At 42.7% G+C, this 20,489-nt stretch overlaps 1 long non-coding RNA gene across 7 annotated transcripts in view; it reads left to right on the forward strand.

Annotated features, from left to right (window-relative positions):
* LOC134304109 (uncharacterized) overlaps positions 1-20,489 on the forward strand; it is a 226,961-nt gene that overhangs the window by 41,774 nt on the left and 164,698 nt on the right. For 6 of the 7 annotated variants that reach the window (XR_010007748.1, XR_010007756.1, XR_010007754.1 and 3 more), the window contains one exon: positions 3,818-3,849. The exons of the other annotated variant lie outside the window; for it this stretch is intronic. This is a non-coding gene — a long non-coding RNA (uncharacterized LOC134304109). The remainder of the gene's footprint in view (positions 1-3,817; positions 3,850-20,489) is intronic. 7 annotated transcript variants of the gene reach the window in all.

Below are 20,489 nucleotides of genomic sequence, written 5' to 3' on the forward strand. Positions count from 1 at the left end.
CCTCCGAGAACTTCAGCCGCTTGTTATGGTGTAATGAAGTGTGCTGGATCGATTAAATGTTGATTTGTTGGTAGTTACTCGTAGTTTACGTGCTGAATTACAGGCCAGACCACTGGGTTATACTGTCTTCATAATACACGTGTAATGATAAGTACTCACCAATGGTGTTCCAAACTGCGGCGGGTTGTTGGGCGCCCAAGACTCATTGATACCGAAGGACGTATATGCAGTGGTGTCTAGTACACACCAACACCAGAGCTACCATTGCTCAGAATTTAGATTATTTTAATCCTAGTGAGTGTAAATGAGACACAATACACAGTTCATTGACCTCATCTGTGTATGGGTCTGTATAGTGGCGGTCCAGTCAGGTGTATATATGTATGTATGTATGTACTGTATGTATGTATGTATGTATATATGTATATACTGTATATATGTGTGTGTGTGTTTGTATGGGTCTGTATCCGTGTATGGGTCTGTATAGTGGCGGTCCAGCCAGCAGGGGTCGCAAGTGCAGCAGTTATAAGGAAAGCCTGTCAATATGTGTCTTACCTTCAAACTTTAGATCTCAGCACTGGTGGGCTGGCTTATAATTCATTAATTTGGCCAGGATTTGTACTTACTGGACTCAGATTACCTACCGTGGTAAAATCTAACCATTATTCTGAGCTGTTGGCTGTGTCTGTGCGGCACCGAACTCAATACCAATATTAATGATCTGTTCAGTACAAGCTATTTACTACTGCCGGGGTTTGTCTGTGTAGATCACATGACTATACGCTTGATATTATGCACTTGTTAGCACCTAATTACACGGCTTTGTGCATGTACTCATGAACAGAACACACAGGCGTTTATTCGTGATGGATTGTGGGACTTGGTGTAACGGATAAACCGGTAGCGTGACCGGACGGTCCGTCATCTGTTTAACCAAGATAGAACCACGTACGCTCAGAGCGAGTGGAGGAATTTATTCCCTGTTTGAATCAATATGTAGACACCGAATAAATCCTTGATGCATCAAATATTTGGTTGTGCAGAATCCCAGACAGATCTTACACAGGTGAGAGGAGCACAGTGTTTGTGTTTGGGATTACGTCCATCTCCAAAATAGCACCGAGACTGAAAGGACTCCGACATTAAAACCACCTCCTTCCATTTTATCAGCTCCACTTACCATATAGGAGCACTTTGTAGTTCTACAATTACTGACTGTAGTCCATCTGTTTCTCTGCATACTGTTAGCCCCCTTTCACCCTGTTCTTCAATGGTCAGGACCACCACAGAACAGGTATTATTTAGGTGGTGGATGATTCTCAGCACTGCAGTGACACTGACATGGTGGTGGTGTGTTAGTGTGTGTTGTGCTGCTGGACTAAGAATAGTCCACCAACCAACAATATCCAGCCAGCAGCGCCCCGTGGGCAGCGTCCTGTGTCCACTGATGAAGGTCTAGAAGATGACCGACTCAAACAGCAGCAATAGATGAGCGATCGTCTCTGACTTTACATCTACAAGGTGGACCGACTAGGTAGGAGTGTCTGATAGAGTGGACAGTGAGTGGACACGGTATTTAAAAGCTGCTGAGAATGATCCACCACCTAAATAATACCTGCAGTCAGTAATTGTAGAACTACAAAGTGCTTCTATACGGTAAGTGGAGCTGATAAAATAGACAGTACGTGTAGTAAGTCTTAATACTTCTCTACAAGCTTTGCACACTTGGACTTTAGGCAGTTTATCCCATTTTTCATGGCAGATCATCTTAAGCTCTGTGAAGAGACCAAAAACAGAAAACAGCAGATAAACTATTCGGATAGTGTTTAGAATTAATCTAATTCAGTCAAATAAAATTACATGTAAAGTAGTTTGGTGTGATCTTATGTGTGAAAATTGCTTTTATAGTATAGGAACGCACGATGATGCAGCATTTCTCATTTTCTTATTATTTTATTTCTTTACGTTTACTAGCACGGGCACAGACTTCTTTAAAAGTAAAACGAAGGCGACCTTCATTTATTAATAATGGACGAACTGCCCACGCGACCCGCAGGCTAACAGTTAAGAAGGACTGTCTCATGTCAATAGGGATTCTGTTGCTCCTTATCTAAACCGAACAGTGCAATGTAGGAGTCCTATCAAGTGAAAAACACATTGTGAGTTTAAACCAACATTTACAAGCAGAGTCAGTGCCTGCCGTAGGGAGCTGGGTTGTGTGAGTATACACACGTGTGTGTGTGTGTGGGGTGGGGTGGGGGGGGGGGGGGGGGGCAGCGTGGTGTCTAGATTGATTACAATTGTTAATCAAGATCCAGTTGAATGCACTCCAAGAAAGTGCACTTAGCCAAAGAGGTATGCTCCATCAATCGCAGGAATTGATTCCCGGCATGAGGATTAGTTTGTAAAAGTTTAAATAAGTTCACCTTAACTATTTAATGTTTTCGTAATAAGGCCTGGCATAATGGAGCCGGCACACACCATAAAGCAGCTCGCGGCTCCGTTCCCCTCCAAGACGTTCTGCCATGTTAAGTGAAAATGAGCTTTACACTGCATTAGGACGCCGGGCAGGTCAATCATTGTGCCGTCCGACACTTTAATGCAAAGCGCGCTCTTCTAAAACGCACTAACGGGAATGAGATTTAAAAAAAAGAGAAGAAGAAGGGGAAGAGTATAAAAACTTTTTAGCGTAGCTCATGTATATTGTATGAGCTTTCGCTGTGCTTTTAGTCTACGTACTAGTCTAGTACGGTGTCATAAGATGTAGTTTGGACTTGTTATGATCACAGCTCGTCATGTGTGGCTGCTCTTGAGCTTTTATATCTTTTAAAGCTCCAGTAAGCTCCAGTAAGCTCCAGTAAGCAGTACACTGATCAGCCATAACATTAAAACCACCTCCTTGTTTTTATCAGCTCCACTTACCATATAGAAGCACTTTATAGTTCTACAATTACTGACTGTTGTTAGCCCCCTTTCACCCTGTTGTTCAATGGTCAGGACCCCCACAGGACCACCACAGAGCAGGTATTATTTAGGTGGTGGATCATTCTCAGCACTGCACTGACACTGACATGGTGGTGGTGTGTTAGTGTGCGTTGTGCTGGTATGAGTGGATCAGACACAGCAGCGCTGCTGGAGTTTTTAAACAGCTTACTGTCACTGCTGGACTGAGAATAGTCCACCAACCAAATCAAAAATATCCAGCCAACAGCGTCCTGTGACCACTGATGAAGGTCTAGAAGATGACCGACTCAAACAGCAGCAATAGATGAGCGATCGTCTCTGACTTCACATCTACAAGGTGGACCGACTAGGTAGGAGTGTCTAATAGAGTGGACAGTGAGTGGACACGGTGTTTAAAAACTCCAGCACAACACACACTAACACACCAGCACCATGTCAGTGTCACTGCAGTGCTGAGAATCATCCACCACCTAAATAATACCTGCTCTGTGGTCGCCGTTTTACCCTGAACTGGAGTGTTAATTCCAGAGATCAGAGCCTTTATGTGGCCACAGGGGCCTTGGGGAGGTTGGTCAACTCGATATAATCAGGTGTCCACATTCTTTTGGTCATTAATGAAAGATCTGCATATAAAACAGGCACAAGCGACATTTCCTTCTAGGAGTCTTCGTGTATTCATCACCCCATACATATGTATTATTACTCCTACACGTTCCTCCACACTCGGTGACACTATTGTACTTTGTTAGCCAAAGGCACGTTATACCCTTCTCTTATTAACTCTCTCTCTTTCTCTCTCTCTCTCTCTCTCTCTCTCTCTCTCTCTCTCTCTCTCTCTCATCGTGCTGTACAGCCACTAGCAGAAGGTTTGGACAACTGGAGCAGGTACACGAGTGTGTAGCGGGAGGAATTATTAATGTCACCCTCTGACTTACCCATATGCCTGTTGTGTGTGTAGAGTCAGCATGTGCATCTGTTTACTGCCATCACCTACGCTGTTAGCACATTTCTCCCACAATGCACCGCTCCACCAGACGATATGAAACTCTCCGTATTTTTTTTCCTTCTGCTCGGAGAAACCGGAGTTTTATGTGCAAAAAAATTGAAAACAACTGCTTTGTTATGCGGTCATTTTCTGCAGACAGTGCTCCAGAGTCCAGTAGTGGTGTGCTCTAGTAATGCTTGAACAGTTAAGCATGGTGATATCAGACTTGTGTGTCATTGTTTGTCCATAGAAACTCTGGTCTGCTAATCTTCTAATGCAGGGTTTTTTTTAACTCTGGGTCGTGAACCCCCCCCAAAAAAAAATATCAATTGCACTATTAATAATTAAATAAACAAATTTTAACAGACAGATAAAAAAATTTGCTTTTACACTAATGCCCCCCAGGGCTCTAGAGTGCGACCAATTTGGTCGCACATGCGACCTAATTTCTCAATGGTGCGACTAAAAAAAATCTCAGGTCGCACCGGTGCGACCAGGCATCCGAGGGAAAAAAAAAAACAACAGACACACATTAGGCTAATATCATGGTCTAAACCAATCAGAGATAGTGAAGGGCGGGACAATATTGTAGCGGTGATATGTGAGCGACATTCAGCTCAGCCAATCAGAATGCAGCACCAGGTTTATACACGTGCGTTCGGACGTTCTGCTGTAAGTTTAGTTTTGTATATGAGACTCGCCGGATGTCCCCAGAATGGAAGTTCGGGTTCTGGAGCTCGGCGGTGTAAAGTGTTGTAACGCTCACTGAAGTCCTGACTAAACAGTTAAAGTGACTCGACCCTGTCGTGTGCCTTTATTCCCACACCTCCACCACCGCACAGCAAAAGACCCGCAGCATCCCCACCGGACAGCGGCTAGGTGAGCCGACCCTCTACAGTAGCAAGTGGCTAATGCTAGCGGTAAAGTGCGGCGATAGTGAAAGTAAAAACACGACAATATTTTCGTTAAGTAAAATATAAAAATAACTAAAATACCAAAATATATTAGAATACATGTAGTCAAAATACGCAGTGAGTGCACCGCAAGCGATTTTGGGAATCTGTGTAAAAGATTCAGTAAAGCCGATAATATAATGCACTGTATTTAAGATTACACTCTAACACACACACAAACATATACATATAATTTTAAATATACACACACATATAAATAGATATACACACATACATACACATTTACTCTATTATTTTTATAAGTGTGCTATAATTAGTCTGTAATACTATAATTAACTGTAAAGAAGACAGTGGCCGGCAATAGTATATTTGTGACTGGTTCTAATACATTTCGAATTGAAAGGCTGAAAAAGCACAATGCATCTATAAAACACATTACATGCCTCGATAAATGCACTGCCCAAGTGTCCCCTCTCCCCACTGCCCTTCATTGTCAGGCAGCAGCAAACAGATCATCAGACGAGGCCATGTTGACCAGATTGTTAGTTATTTCCAAGTCAATATTGCCTGTATGGACAGTGATTTAAAAAAAAAAAAAAAAAAAAAGTGAACCTGTAAAACTGCGGTGTTAAATGCGATGCGGTCGAAAATTTTTCTTAGGTGCACCAGCACAAAAGTTAGGTGCACCTAAGAAAAAAAGTTAGGTGCACCAGTGCAACCAGTGCAAAACGTTAGTCTAGAGCCCTGCCCCCATGTGGAGGCTTTACGTTTCACCCTGTAAACCACAGTGGGACCAGATTGCCACTGTTTTCATTAATTAAGTATATTTAGTTTTGTTTTTTGTTTTCATTAATGAAGTATATTTAATTATGTTTTGTTTATATTAATTAAATACATTTAATTTTGTGTTTTGTTCATATTCATTAATTACATTTAATTATGTTTTTTTATTAATTAAATATATTTAATTTTGTTTTGTCTTTATTAATTAAATATATTTAATTATATTTAGTTTTTTATTAATTAAATATATTTAATTTTGTTTTGTTTTTATTAAGTGTATTTAATTATGTTTTGTTTTCATTAATTAAATACATTTAATTTTGTGTTTTGTTTATGTTAATTAATTATATTTAATTGTTTTTTTTTTCTTAATTAAATATATTTAATTATGTTTAGTTTTTTCTTAATTAAATATATTTAATTATATTTTGCTTTTTATTAATTAAGTATATTCAATTTTGTGTTTTGTTTATATTAATTAATTACATTTAATTATGTTTTGTTTTTTATTAATTTAATATATTTAATTTTATTTTGTTTTTATTATATAAATATATTTAATTATATTTTGTTTTTTAGTAATTAATTAAGTTTTATTATGTTTTGTTTTTTATTAATTAGTATATTTAATTATGTTTAGTTTATATTCATTAAGTACTATTAATTATGTGTTGTGTTTTCATGAACTTGATATTTTGATAAGTTTGATGTGTTGCCTGGACCCGCTTGTAAAAATGTGAAAACGCTGTTCCAATGAACCGCCGACATTGATTCCAAAGACAGTTTGGGACTTGGTAGTGAATGTTTTATATGGAAAGCGCTCCTGTTGTCCTATCTTGTGAGATGTGGTGTTCTTCTGCACTGCTTTGCTTTTGTTTTAGAAAGAGTGGAGCTGTGAAGAATGCTTGCCTGAATGCTTGACTTCACAGACTGGTTAGGAACGGGAGGCAAAAATTGCGTCCACATACTTTTGGCTCTGGAGCGTAACAGCAAATTGTGTCTTCAATCCTCTCACAGTTCTTTTCTTGGTTGATTTAAAGAGCCGGAGTCTGCCCGCGTCGCTCTTACAATCTTTTGAAGACAATTCACCGGACGAACGTAATGAATGTTTAATTCCCCGCTCCCTGGAGGGGGCACTCTGGGAAATTCCTCAATCAAACCGAAACGAGAGCAGCGACACTCGCGGGGAGTACAGATTGCAGCCGGCTTTGTAGAAGTGTGTTTTCCAGACGTATGTGTGGCTGGGTTGAGAGCAGGGCAGCCGGTTTGGCTGGAAATGAAAGAGCCGGCGGTATTTGTACTCAGAGATGGATTTCTGAGCGGATGCAGCAGACGGTGAACGCTAAAGCAACCGAATTGGCGTTGCTTTTTTTTCTCTCTCCTCAATCATCCTGACCAAAACCATTCAGCGTCTGATCAGCGGGTGCCCGCATGGGTCGTACCTTAGAATCACACGGCCAGCTGGCATCGTGGATTTTAGACGCACATTCGCACAGTTTCTGGGTGAGAAGCAGCTGCCAGCTCAGACCCAAACGTACAGGGAGGAAAGAGTGAATTCAATTCTATATTCCTTCTAATTCATAACTGTAGCCCATCTGCTGCCTTCTTACCCTATATATCTACCCCCATAGGACCATAACATGGTCGTGTTGGTGGTACTGGTGTGATATAGAAGCACTTTGTAGTTCTACAATTACTGACTGTAGTCCGTCTGTTTCTCTGCATGCTTTGTTAGCCCTCTTTCATGCTGTTCTTTAATGGTCAGGACCCCCACAGGACCACCACAGAGCAGGTATTATTTAGGTGCTGGATCATTCTCAGCACTGCAGTGACACTGACATGGTGGTGGTGTGTTAATGTGTGTTGTGCTGGTATGAGTGGATCAGACACGGCAGCGCTGCTGGAGTTTTTAAACACCTCACCGTCACTGCTGGACTGAGAATAGTCCACCAACCAAGAATACCCAGCCAACAGCGCCCCGTGGGCAGCGTCCTGTGACCACTGATGAAGGTCTAGAAGATGACCAACCATCTACAAGGTGGACCGACTAGGTAGGAGTGTCTAATAGAGTGGACAGTGAGTGGACACGGTGTTTAAAAACTCCAGCACAACACACACTAACACACCACCACCATGTCAGTGTCACTGCAGTGCTGAGAATCATCCACCACCTAAATAATACCTGCTCTGTGGTGGTCCTGTGGGGGTCCTGACCATTAAAGAACAGGGTGAAAGCAGGTTAAAAAGCGTGCAGAGAAACAGATGGACTACAGTCAGTAATTGTAGAACTACAAAGTGCTTCTGTATGGTAAGTGAGTGAGTGTAGAACAAGGAGGTGGTTTTAATGTTATGGCTGATCAGTGTGTGTGTGTATATATATGAGCAGATGCTCATGATGCTCATTTCAGCTGAAGATTGGGGCGTGGTCTGTAAATCTCACCTGTACCGCCTGGCATGGAGAGAAAATAGCTCGTCTGTTACGAGACCGGATACGAGCGATCAGCATCGGCAGAATCCGGCGCCCCCAGCAACACGACCTCACGTCACACATCCAGAGACTCGATTCACAACAATCCCGTCTGTGTTTTTAAAGAAAACAAAGCGCCGGGTGTTTGGTTCGTTTTATTCTTTAGTTCTTTGACTCCGTAATTAACTTCTGACAGACTGATACGAGACTCACTTTTTCTAAAATTGTACGCTGTCAGACCACAAGCACGTTTGAATTAGACAAAAGAAGCTCTAATTAAACACACAGGATTTCAGGAATAGAACGAGCAGATAGTACGAGGAGAGCACCAGTTGGACATAAGTGCGCATTTTTATTACATTTAACTGGTAAAACCATGCCAGTGCTGGAGCTTCAGCTTTTTGAACTCCATAAATCCATATTAACAACATACTTGTTTATTATTCAACAAAAATATAGTGGTGATGTTTATCCACCCATAAACTGTAGATCTGTCTGAGTTTAATATAACCCAACCCAAATCTATTTCAAATATGCAGCCTACAGCTGTGTGGACATTGAGTTCATGTACTTGTTTTACCACCGCTTTATCTTGGTCAGGGTCACAGTGGGTCTGGCTTTCTTAGAATCGCTGGGCACAGAATTCGAACGCTGCATCATTTATCACTGCTCCACCCAAGTGTCCCAGTTAGACCTCTGGAGTTTTATCCAATAATTAGGAGCAGCGTGTGCATACCTATAGACAGACAGACAGATGATGGATAGATAGATGGATGGATGGACGGACGGATGGACGGACAGACAATAGATAGATAGATAGATAGATAGATAGATAGATAGATAGATAGATAGATAGACAGACAGACTGACTGACTGACTGACTGACTGACTGACTGACTGACAGACAGATACATAGATACAGTGTATCACAAAAGTGAGTACACCCCTCACATTTCTGCAGATATTTAAGTATATCTTTTCATGGGACAACACTGACAAAATGACACTTTGACACAATGAAAAGTAGTCTGTGTGCAGCTTATATAACAGTGTAAATTTATTCTTCCCTCAAAATAACTCAATATACAGCCATTAATGTCTAAACCACCGGCAACAAAAGTGAGTACACCCCTAAGAGACTACACCCCTAAATGTCCAAATTGAGCACTGCTTGTCATTTTTCCTCCAAAATGTCATGTGATTTGTTAGTGTTACTAGGTCTCAGGTGTGCATAGGGAGCAGTTGTGTTCAATTTAGTAGTACAGCTCTCACACTCTCTCATACTGGTCACTAAAAGTTCCAACATGGCACCTCATGGCAAAGAACTCTCTGAGGATCTTAAAAGACGAATTGTTGCGCTACATGAAGATGGCCAAGGCTACAAGAAGATTGCCAACACCCTGAAACTGAGCTGCAGCACAGTGGCCAAGATCATCCAGCGTTTTAAAAGAGCAGGGTCCACTCAGAACAGACCTCGCGTCGGTCGTCCAAAGAAGCTGAGTGCACGTGCTCAGCGTCACATCCAACTGCTGTCTTTGAAAGATAGGCGCAGGAGTGCTGTCAGCATTGCTGCAGAGATTGAAAAGGTGGGGGGTCAGCCTGTCAGTGCTCAGACCATACGCCGCACACTACATCAAATTGGTCTGCATGGCTGTCACCCCAGAAGGAAGCCTCTTCTGAAGTCTCTACACAAGAAAGCCCACAAACAGTTTGCTGAAGACATGTCAACAAAGGACATGGATTACTGGAACCATGTCCTATGGTCTGATGAGACCAAGATTCATTTGTTTGGTTCAGATGGTCTCAAGCATGTGTGGCGGCAATCAGGTGAGGAGTACAAAGATAAGTGTGTCATGCCTACAGTCAAGCATGGTGGTGGGAATGCCATGGTCTGGGGCTGCATGAGTGCAGCAGGTGTTGGGGAGTTACATTTCATTGAGGGACACATGAACTCCAATATGTACTGTGAAATACTGAAGCAGAGCATGATCCCCTCCCTCCGGAAACTGGGTCGCAGGGCAGTGTTCCAGCATGATAATTACCCCAAACACACCTCTAAGACGACCACTGCTTTATTGAAGAGGCTGAGGGTAAAGGTGATGGACTGGCCAAGCATGTCTCCAGACCTAAACCCAATAGAACATCTTTGGGGCATCCTCAAGCGGAAGGTGGAGGAGCGCAAAGTCTCGAATATCCGCCAGCTCCGTGATGTCGTCATGGAGGAGTGGAAAAGCATTCCAGTGGCAACCTGTGAAGCTCTGGTAAACTCCATGCCCAGGAGAGTTAAGGCAGTTCTGGGAAATAATGGTGGCCACACAAAATATTGACACTTCAGGAACTTTCACTAAGGGGTGTACTCACTTTTGTTGCTGGTGGTTTAGACATTAATGGTTGTATATTGAGTTATTTTGAGGGAAGAATAAATTTACACTGTTATATAAGCTGCACACAGACTACTTTTCATTGTGTCAAAGTGTCATTTTGTCAGTGTTGTCCCATGAAAAGATATACTTAAATATCTGCAGAAATGTGAGGGGTGTACTCACTTTTGTGATACACTGTAGATAGATAGATAGATAGATAGATAGATAGATAGATAGATAGATAGATAGATAGATAGACAGACAGAAATATTGACAGACAGAGAGACAGACAGATAGATAGATAGGTAGGTAGACATAAATATAGACAGACAGGCAGACTTACTGACTGACTTACTGACAGACAGATAGATAGATAGACAGACTGATGGATAGATAGACAGACAAACAGAAATATAGACAGACAGGCAGACAGATTGTCTGTCTGGACAGACAATAGATGAATGGACGGGTGGGTGGGCAGGCGGACGATAGATAGATAGACAGACAGATACATGGATGGACAGGCTTGGACAGACGATAAATAGACAGACAGACAGTCAGACAGACAGACAGATAGATAGACAAACAGAAATATAGACAGACAGACAGACAATAGATGAATGGATGGGTGGGCGGGCAGGCGGACGATAGACAGACTGACAGATACTTTATTGATCCTGAAGGAATTTAAAGTTTAAAGGCGTCATTTAGCCCTCACTAAAGTTTTCTATTTTACTTTCAGACCTGAATAATAAGAAAGTCGGAGCGACGTCAATAAATCATTTTTATCTGCAGGACTCGGAGTTTTGGACCCATTTGTCACCTTGCGATTTTTATGCAGCTGTCAGGAATGAGTGGCATTGCATTACATTGATAATCCATTTGTAATTCCCCTTTTGAAATTGGAATCCTTAATCCAACAATTGTAACGTCAGCCTTTTGACAACCTGTTTTGTCATGCGGTGACATTAGAAACGGCCTTTCACCGCACAGAGCCGCGCCCCGAGACCCGGCGCCGTAATGCTCCTGTAGATCACACGTCGACTATTCAATTTCATACGAGGATTGTACAGGCAGCTAAAGCTAACTGCTGAGGTTATTATTGTGTTTGATAGAAAGTGAATGTCAGAACGATGTTGCTGCCTCTCGAGGTTTGAATCAAACGGAGTTTGCTGGAAATGAAACTTGAGCTTTATGTTCCATTCATAAGAACGTTTCCTACTGCTGTGGGTACAGGAAATTAAAGTGTGCGTATTATTGAGCGTGAATGGAGGGAATGAACGCTGCAGAGCCACAGTGATGATGTATGTACGGGGAACGGCCGTCGCTTAGTCAAACGAAACCCTTCAGGGAAAAGTAGATTCACAAAATGCCAACCACAATTCATGGTATACAGCAGGCATTCCAAACACACACCGGGCATTTAACTCTACCTCAGGGATTTTAGACATACAGGGGGCAGTTTTAACATGTCTTAAATATATGAGGCATAATCTGGGCACTTTAGCTAGAAATCAGGCTTTTCAGTCATACAGTGGGCATGTTGAATGTACAGTGGGCATTTTAAGACCTACAGCTGATATCTGAGTTTTTTATTTGGCATTTTTTAGATGTACAGTGGGCATCTGACATCATATAAGGCAAAAATTGGGCACTTTAGCTATAAATCAGGCTTTTTAATCATACAGTAGGTATGTTAGATGTATAGTGGGCATTGTGAGACCTACAGCTGATATTTAAGCCTTTTAATTGGCATTTTTAGGCATACAGTGGGGATATTTGACATGTCTCAAACATATGAGGCATAAACTGGGCACTTAAGCAATAAATCCGGCTTTTCAGTTATATAGTAGGTATGTTAGATGTATAGTGGGCATTTTAAGACCTACAGCTGATATCTGAGCTTTTTATCTGGCATTTTAGACGTACAGTGAGCATGCCAGTTATACAGATGCTATAAAGCAAGCAATACATTGAGCATTTTTTACATGTCTCAAGCATATGAGGCATAAACTGGGCACTTTAGCTATACATCAGGCTTTTCAGTCATATAGTGGGCATGTTAGGTGTATAGTGGGCATTTTAATGAATCTTTAGTGAATCCTCCCACTGTTTAAGCTGCCGCCTCAGTCAGTAACAGAGAGAGAATTTCTCAGAAGCGCAGAGGGGAAACCCGCCCGACCACCTTACACTTGGTCAGTTGTGTCTGTCGGACGCCTGGACAGGTCGTTGGCACTATTGAGGTTCGAACTCGGATGTCAGTGGTGGTGTGCCAGTGGTGGTTGCTCTTTTACCAGCTATTGTACCTGATACTGTTAAAAGATTTACATAATTTAAAGAAATCCTGATCGACATCATTGAAAATGATTAAAAACCCTAAATTAATTCTATGCAGAAACGTCGGACGTCTGGTGTCCACATACTTTTGGCTATATGGTGTGTTTATCAAACACGGATGACTAACATTTATTCTTGTACATGTAAAATCAGAACCGCTGCTGTAATAGAACCGTGTGAAATAATGAAGCTACGCTGTTTTTTTTGTGGGCATTTTACGCGGAGATGAATGTGCGCTGTTAGCTTTGTCATTAGCGGCTCGTGATTCATAATGATGTGGAGAGGGCCGGCGTGTCAGCGGTGCCATATGGTTTTCCTGGCGTAGGTTTTGCATCCGCCGGACACACAGACGGTGCTCACATAAACAAACTGCGTGTTGGTCAAAGGCCCTGAGGTGCCAGATCAGGAGATACGACACACACACACACACACACACACACACACACACACACACACATGCATAAACAGATCTCATATAAACAGTGCTGGAGGACCGGCAGAGTAACCCAGCACCTGCTTCCCGGCACCATTAGCAAATCAGGGATTTATTTTGGTCGGTACGTTTTTACTCAATGCTTTTGTGTGCGTAAATGAGATACGACCCGAATTAGCACCGCGTACCCATCACATTACATCACATTGTTTATATACTGGCTTTATGTCCGACCATTACAGAAAAAACGGTGCAGTGTATATTTCTGAATACATTTCCTATAATGATGGCCAAAAAAATGCTGCGTTCACTGTATGGAATCCTCGCCGTACTGAAACGTTCTCTCCTAAACCGTGCTTGACAACAAGGTACGATTCTGAGCTCCGGATTCTCGGAATGAATGTGCGTATTCCTGTTTGCTTCAAAAATATCCCGAAGCATCCACAGCATATGAACCTAGTGAGCTGCCTCGCTGCCTCTTACCTACCTGATCAGCTGCCTGAGTAGAGAGGATTCTAATGAGACATGGAACTAACTCATGAGGCAGATTATTTAGACGCTCTACTTACTTAGACAGCAACAGTTTTAGCTAATGCCGGCTAACGTCTCCCTCCGTGTACCGAAAACGATAATTCATCCACAGGTGATTCAGGTTAAACAGAACGTCATGCAAAGAAAATCACTTTATTTAAGCACGCCAGCATCACTCATATCATATCATACAGCTTAGAGTGAAACGGATCCGCGTTCACAATGTGCACAAATGTTGCTGAATCCCACCGGCTGCAGACTGACAGGCCCTCGTGATGGATACCCGCTATAAAAATAGTGCACTTTTTATATTTCTGACACCATCAGTGCCCATCAGAAAGGTTGAAAAATGAACCCATCCGAACCTGGCACGTCGCAGAGATCGCACTTCATAAAGGCGGCCCCACGCGGAGGGGTGAACCTGCAGAGCCCCTTATAGATTATCCACTACACCACTGATAGATGGCACTAATATAACCTCGATTAAGTGTTTTTAGGGCAGGGTTATTGATAGCGTCCTCGTCTCGCTGTACCTTATTCCAGTCTGGTTTTAGATTTCGGCTTTTGATGCGTCCCCTCCTGCAGGGTGCTGTGTGTGTTCACGCCCGTCCACAGGTGATCCCGCGGGATTATGGCTCGAGTGTTTACGTGCACTTGAAATGTGCACATTCAATCAAGAATCGAGAACAGTAAAGAGCTCTTCAGGAGCGATCAGTCTTTCAGATTCGGAAATAAAGACCCAGTTTTGAATTTAGGAGGCGCCACTGGCTGGATGCTTTATGGACACAGTTTGTTTTTTTGAGGTAAGAAAGACCAGACTGGGAGTCAACAGCATGTGCAATAGAAGGACTACATGGAGCACGGCTGCCAAAAAAGGTGTGCGCTACCTGTGGTGTTTAAAAATGTAAACATAGGCACAGACGCATTTTACGTCATCCTACACCCCCTTGTGGAGGCTTTATGTTACATCTTGTATAGCCAGAGTAAGATGTGTTGTGTTGTGTTGCCTGGGTCGTGTAAAAAAACCTGATCTAGACAACCATGTGTGTGTGTGTTGTTTGGTTAGTGTACATCTGATGGAAGCTTTGAGACCAGGACCACGGATGCTCTTCTGGATTTTTTGGCTAGGGTGGCTTTGGTACCAACTAGATTTGAACACAATTCAAAGGCTCAATTCTGCTCATAAGATATTGGTTAATGATTTTATTTTTTGCCTCTCTGAAGCCTCCACAGATCCTGAGAACTGTTCTTATTGAATTAACTTTAAAAAAGAAATAAAATAATAAATGGGGAGTAATAGAAACTGTGAAAAACTCAGCCTGGTGTTTTCAGTACGCTTTAAAAATAATAACTTCTAATAGCAGCTCTACAAAAACGCAACACTCGACTGTATAGAACGGGAATAAAGAGGCGAACTCGGAAACGTAAGCCGGGTTTGAAGCAGGAGCAGCAGATGAGACATGACAACGTGTTAAACACTTCTAAACGCTGCTCGGCGCAGCCCGGGCTCCTTCCATTCCTCCTCCGTCTCCTCCAACGTCTCGGCTTCAAAGTTCCCCTGAAAGTGCTCGTGAGCCGCGGCTCGTCTTCCCGGAGACGTGGCTCCCTTTGAACCGGCGGCGAGACGAAAAAAAGAAGAGCTTTCTGAAGAAATAATGGCTGTTTATACGGAGAGCGCTGTGAAGAGCTGTCAGACGGGGGCCTTTAACTTGATTTGCTGGAGTGTCTGAGATGCGGGACTTTGGGGAAGTGAATCATGGATCGTCAGAAATCAATTCTCGGGACGGCTCTCGCGGGAGACGCGGCCGCCGCAGAAATGAATAAACTTGAGTCTGAAGCAAACATCATTTGCAACCCGATGTGCTGTCTGTACGCGCTAATCTAATTCGGACACCAACAGAGACGTGCGGTCAATAGGAAATCTCTCGAGACTCCGTCCTGATTAGTTTTTTTCCCTCCTATGTTCATGCTTCATCAGAAATGGTCCAGCGGAGGCACGTCTGAAGCCGGGGAATACCCATAGACCAACAGGTTCCATCCGAAAAGTGAAATAGGGTCTTGGCAGCATTGGACAGGATGCACTAGGGGTCTGTCTGAAAACCTAGTGAGCTGCCTTGCTGCCTCAGTAGAGAGGATTCTAATGAGACATGGAACTCATGAGGCAGATTATTTAGACGCTCTACTTAGAGATACAGATTAAACATCTATGAGAATTTATTTACATTTATAAAGAACTCCGTTGGTTGCTCCGCTCCACATTCATCCGCCATATGAATGCTGGGATTGCCGTCAGCGCTGAGGAGACGTCGGACGCTCCCATTCAGTCATTCAGTCAGATCATTTTAAGGGATCTAAGAATTTAGACACGCCCTCTTCTCAGGAGCGTAGGATGACGGAAAAGGCGTCATAAGAGATCGCTAGGGCGCTTTTATCTAAAGTGACCTATAGTATACAGTCTAAGCAATTGAGGGCCTTGCTCAGGGGTCCAACCGGCCCTGAATTAGTAATCTGCTCATACGGTCAGCCTTTCATTCCCTTAAATCAGGGCAGTGATAGCTCAGTGGTTAAGGTGCTGGACCAGTAATCAGAAGGTTGCCCGTGTTGGGCACCTGGATAAAAGTGTCCGCTAAATGCCGTGTAAAGTGTAAAATGTAAACGTAAATCAGCAATGCTCTCATGGCTGATTGGAAGTGAATCCCAGCAGTCATGTTCTAACTTGTAGTAAAATAAGTCAGACCTAATACTGCAGGAAATAGAAGCTCGTCACAAATAAATAGCATGATTTTTGGATGTTAGATGTATGCAAACCTTCGGAATCTTTGCTTGACTTATATTCAAACGTCTCTCAGTTATTCCGAGGCTCCGAGCTTTAAAATAAATAAATAAATACAATAAAAGTCGGTGTATTAGAGTAAAGTCGGTGTAAAGCGGCGAGGCTGAACCCTTTTCAGGAGTCCCGCACGCGTCCGTGATTCGTCATTCCGCCCTGACGCGCCAATTCTCGTTTCATCCGCCCTGCTTTACATTTTCACCAGGCCTCATTAGGGCTCCCAGGGCGCCGCTCACGCCACTGATAAATCTGTTTGCCTGCGACCGGGTGCTAAGGTATTACCGCGCTGATGCCATCTGCAGGCTCAGATGCTAAACACTTCACACGGTGCTGTCGTAATGAGCGCGGCTCTCTCGCGGGAGGCCGTTTTTATTTGATTGTCCTTTTTTTTTTTTTTTTTATCAGCACCGCGGCTCCGCGACGAGCGTAACGGTCGCGACGACTTCATGCTCCGAATTCACTGTGCTATTGTTTCATCCCGCATGTTTATTATACACTGTAGCTATCACGCCGGGGCTTTTCTTCTTCCCCCCGCAGACAGAAACACACAGACTCTATTGCTTCCCACGTATTTATTTCCACAAGAGCACTTGGCAGGAAGAGATTGCAGCTTTGTCATCTTAGCTCCCCGGGACATCTCGGCTATAACTGTTATTGTCACCGAGGTAATATAAGTTATTAATCTCTAATGGCGTTCCATCTGATATGCCACAGAATCAAATTGCTCCAGCCCCTTTACTTAGCCGTTCTCTGACGCCGGCTTATCGCTGAACCTGCACTGTTTACGTTTCTCCTCGCTTATTTAAACCGGGTTGCATCTCCTCCCTTTCCTCTGATCAAATATTTTACTAAATTGCCTCCTCCGGCCATAACAAATGACTCTCTGTGGATCCCTGACTGTAGGAAGATCTACAGGTCCACACCACTCTCTCAGGATCTTTAGGGCGCGTTCACCTGATTGAACTTTGACCCAGTTTGCCGCTGACCTTCTCAAAGCTCCTCCAATGAGACGAACTGTTTGATATGACGTGGTAAAAGCTACTCAGGCCGTACGAACAATGCTTGACGTTGTGAGGAATTTGATTAGTGGAGGAACTTATGAGCAGTAATAATGAAGAGAAGTTTAGTGCTCCTTAGACGCTTATTCCACACAAATACAGATTCGTCTCATATTCGCACTTTGCTGTATGCTACATACATTCACAAATTATTTTATAATCGACACCAGTGGGTATACAGTGACTGACTGTAGCCTATCTGTTTCTCCATCACGTTATCATCCCTCTGTACCCCGTTCTCGCTCTGTGTTAATATTTCATTAGTCTTGGGTTTATAGTTTATGTCGGAGCACTATTCTCCTCCCAGAATTGAGACTAAGCTGAATAAAAATCCTAACAACCCTGCTGCACCTGCTGCACTCATATCAGAACAGACACTACCCTGATACTACCTTGTTATTACCATGTTATTACCTATGCTGAGTTATCGGATGCCTTATGATCTCCTGGTGATCTCCTTACGCATTTTACATCATCCTACACTCCTGAGAAGAGGGCGTGTCTAAATTGTTAGATCCCTTAAAATGCTCCTACCGGGGCGCAGATGCCTCCTCGGCGCTGAAGGCAATCCCAGGGTTCAGTGCGGCACGACCCTTCTCACCAAAAACTACAAACATGGCGGACGAATATAATGCGGAGCAACCAACAGAGTTCTCTTCGAATGTAAATAATCTCTCACTGATGTTTAATCTGTATAAAGGTGTGATTGTATGCTTAGTAAGTTAAAACTTGCTGTTTAAGTAGTGCATCTAAATAATCTGCCTCATGAGCTCCATGTCTTATTAGAATCCTCTCTACTGAGGCAGCTGATCAGGTAGGTAGTAGGCAGGTAGTAGGCAGCAAGGCAGCAAAGTGAGTAAATACCTTTTACCTTATTATTTATTTATTTATTTTTATGTGTTTGACCGAGCTTTAACCAGAGCAACTAAGAAACTGCACTTCATATCACAGTAACATGGACGTCACCACCAATATAAACCTGGATTCTTCTCAGCACTCATTGATGACTCCTCAGTTTCTCATTCCACGTCCTTCAGCCCACGACCTGGAAATCGATTGATGTCTGCCATCATTAAGAATGTATCAGTTCTCTAAATGTGCTCGGAGGAAATAAGGAATTAGGAAGGAGAAGCTTCTAGAGTCAGTACGCTGATCGGTTCTATAAATGAAGTCTTTATTATAGCGCTCTTAGTGACTTAAACGGATCTTTCAGTCGGGAAAACATGCAAAATTCTGACCACTACGTGTGTGACCATTAAGATCTCAGACCTCAGAGACAAACCACTGCTGAATGTGCGTGATCTTTAAACCATCAGACAGCGCTGCACGAGAAACCGTCATGCTACTGTCATAAATACAGCCACTTCGGAAAATCGTTGTCGCTCAACACAGTCTGACGCTGTGTTATGAATTGCAACCTGAAACTCTGCTACATGAAGAGAAAGTCATATATCGATATATCTGTGTGGAAATGCTACAGAAAACGTTCTCTGGGCCCGAGCTCATCTCAGATGGCTCAAAAGACGCGGAGAACGTGTTATGGTCAGATGAATCCATGTTCATCTTGTCGAGTCTGCCATGCCAAAGCTGCAGAGGACCATCTGTACTGTTATCAGTAAACAGTGCAAAAGAAATGTGTCAGGGTGTAGGGCAGGGATTTTAAAACCTAATAATAATATTAATAATAATAATAATAATAAATTAATACAGATTAATACAGACACAAACACAAAATCAACTTGTACATGAACGTTTCCTTGTGGAGGCTTTACATTACATCTTGTAAACCACAGTGGGACCAGATTGCCAATTTTTTTCGTTTTAATGCATCGTTTGTGTTGCCTGGGTCGCTTTAAATAATCATGGACAAAATGTGGTATAGGGTCTTCGTAGGCACAGAGCGCATGTGCTTGACTGGCCCCGCCTGCAGTCCTGATTTGCCTCTATGTCTATTGAAAATGTCCCAAAAGAGTTCCCAAATCATAAACAGCTCATAAATAGAACAGCTCCTGTCTTATTTTCCCAAGGGAGCAAATTATAAACATACTATACATAATATTTACAATTCAATGCATTTTTATCGGTGGAAATGGATTTATTCTTGTGTATTTATTAATTATTCGATTATTATTGATTGATTATTGACCTACGGCATCGAGGTGGCAGCATTTGTACATTAAATGAACTAGCTTGGTGTTTTATCGAGTGATTATAAAATGACTTGAAAGGGTTTTTATTGGTTTGGAAGTATAATAGACTTGAGATTACTGGCTGCTGAGTATTTTATCTGGTTAAATGTACATCGTATGGTGGATGGTGGTCACGTGCAGATAATGACGTCCTTTTGTGAGATGTTCCAGTTTTCATGCAGATTAAGGCTGTGGTCAAAAGCACTGGTGTTCCACTGATTGGTCAGACCATTTATCATGGTTTCAAATGTAGAAGTACAGGAATAATACAGGAATAATACAGGAGAGATGTGATTTCCGGTGTGTGTGTTGTGAACGAGCAGAGCGCTCGGCTGTACGCCGGCTCTCTTTATTGAGCTCTTTGATTTTGATAATGGCTTCTGTCAGACTGAAGGTATCGGGGTAACCACAGACATCGGATAATAAAGGGTTTTGTTGGCGTCTGTGTGAATGTGCTGGGTGACCGGCGAAAAATAGATGCGGAGCGCTCAATCTGCTGCAGTAAATGAACAAAGCGGCTATAGGTTAAATCTGGGAACAGAAGCGCCCGCAGCCCGACGCCCCCTCCTCTTCCTTCCCGTTCCTCTATTTGAAGAGAGAGATATAGCAACAGGGCCGAGTTTCTGGCTCATCTT

The sequence above is a fragment of the Trichomycterus rosablanca genome, chromosome 27, assembly GCF_030014385.1.
Source record: "Trichomycterus rosablanca isolate fTriRos1 chromosome 27, fTriRos1.hap1, whole genome shotgun sequence".
NCBI lineage: Eukaryota > Metazoa > Chordata > Actinopteri > Siluriformes > Trichomycteridae > Trichomycterus > Trichomycterus rosablanca.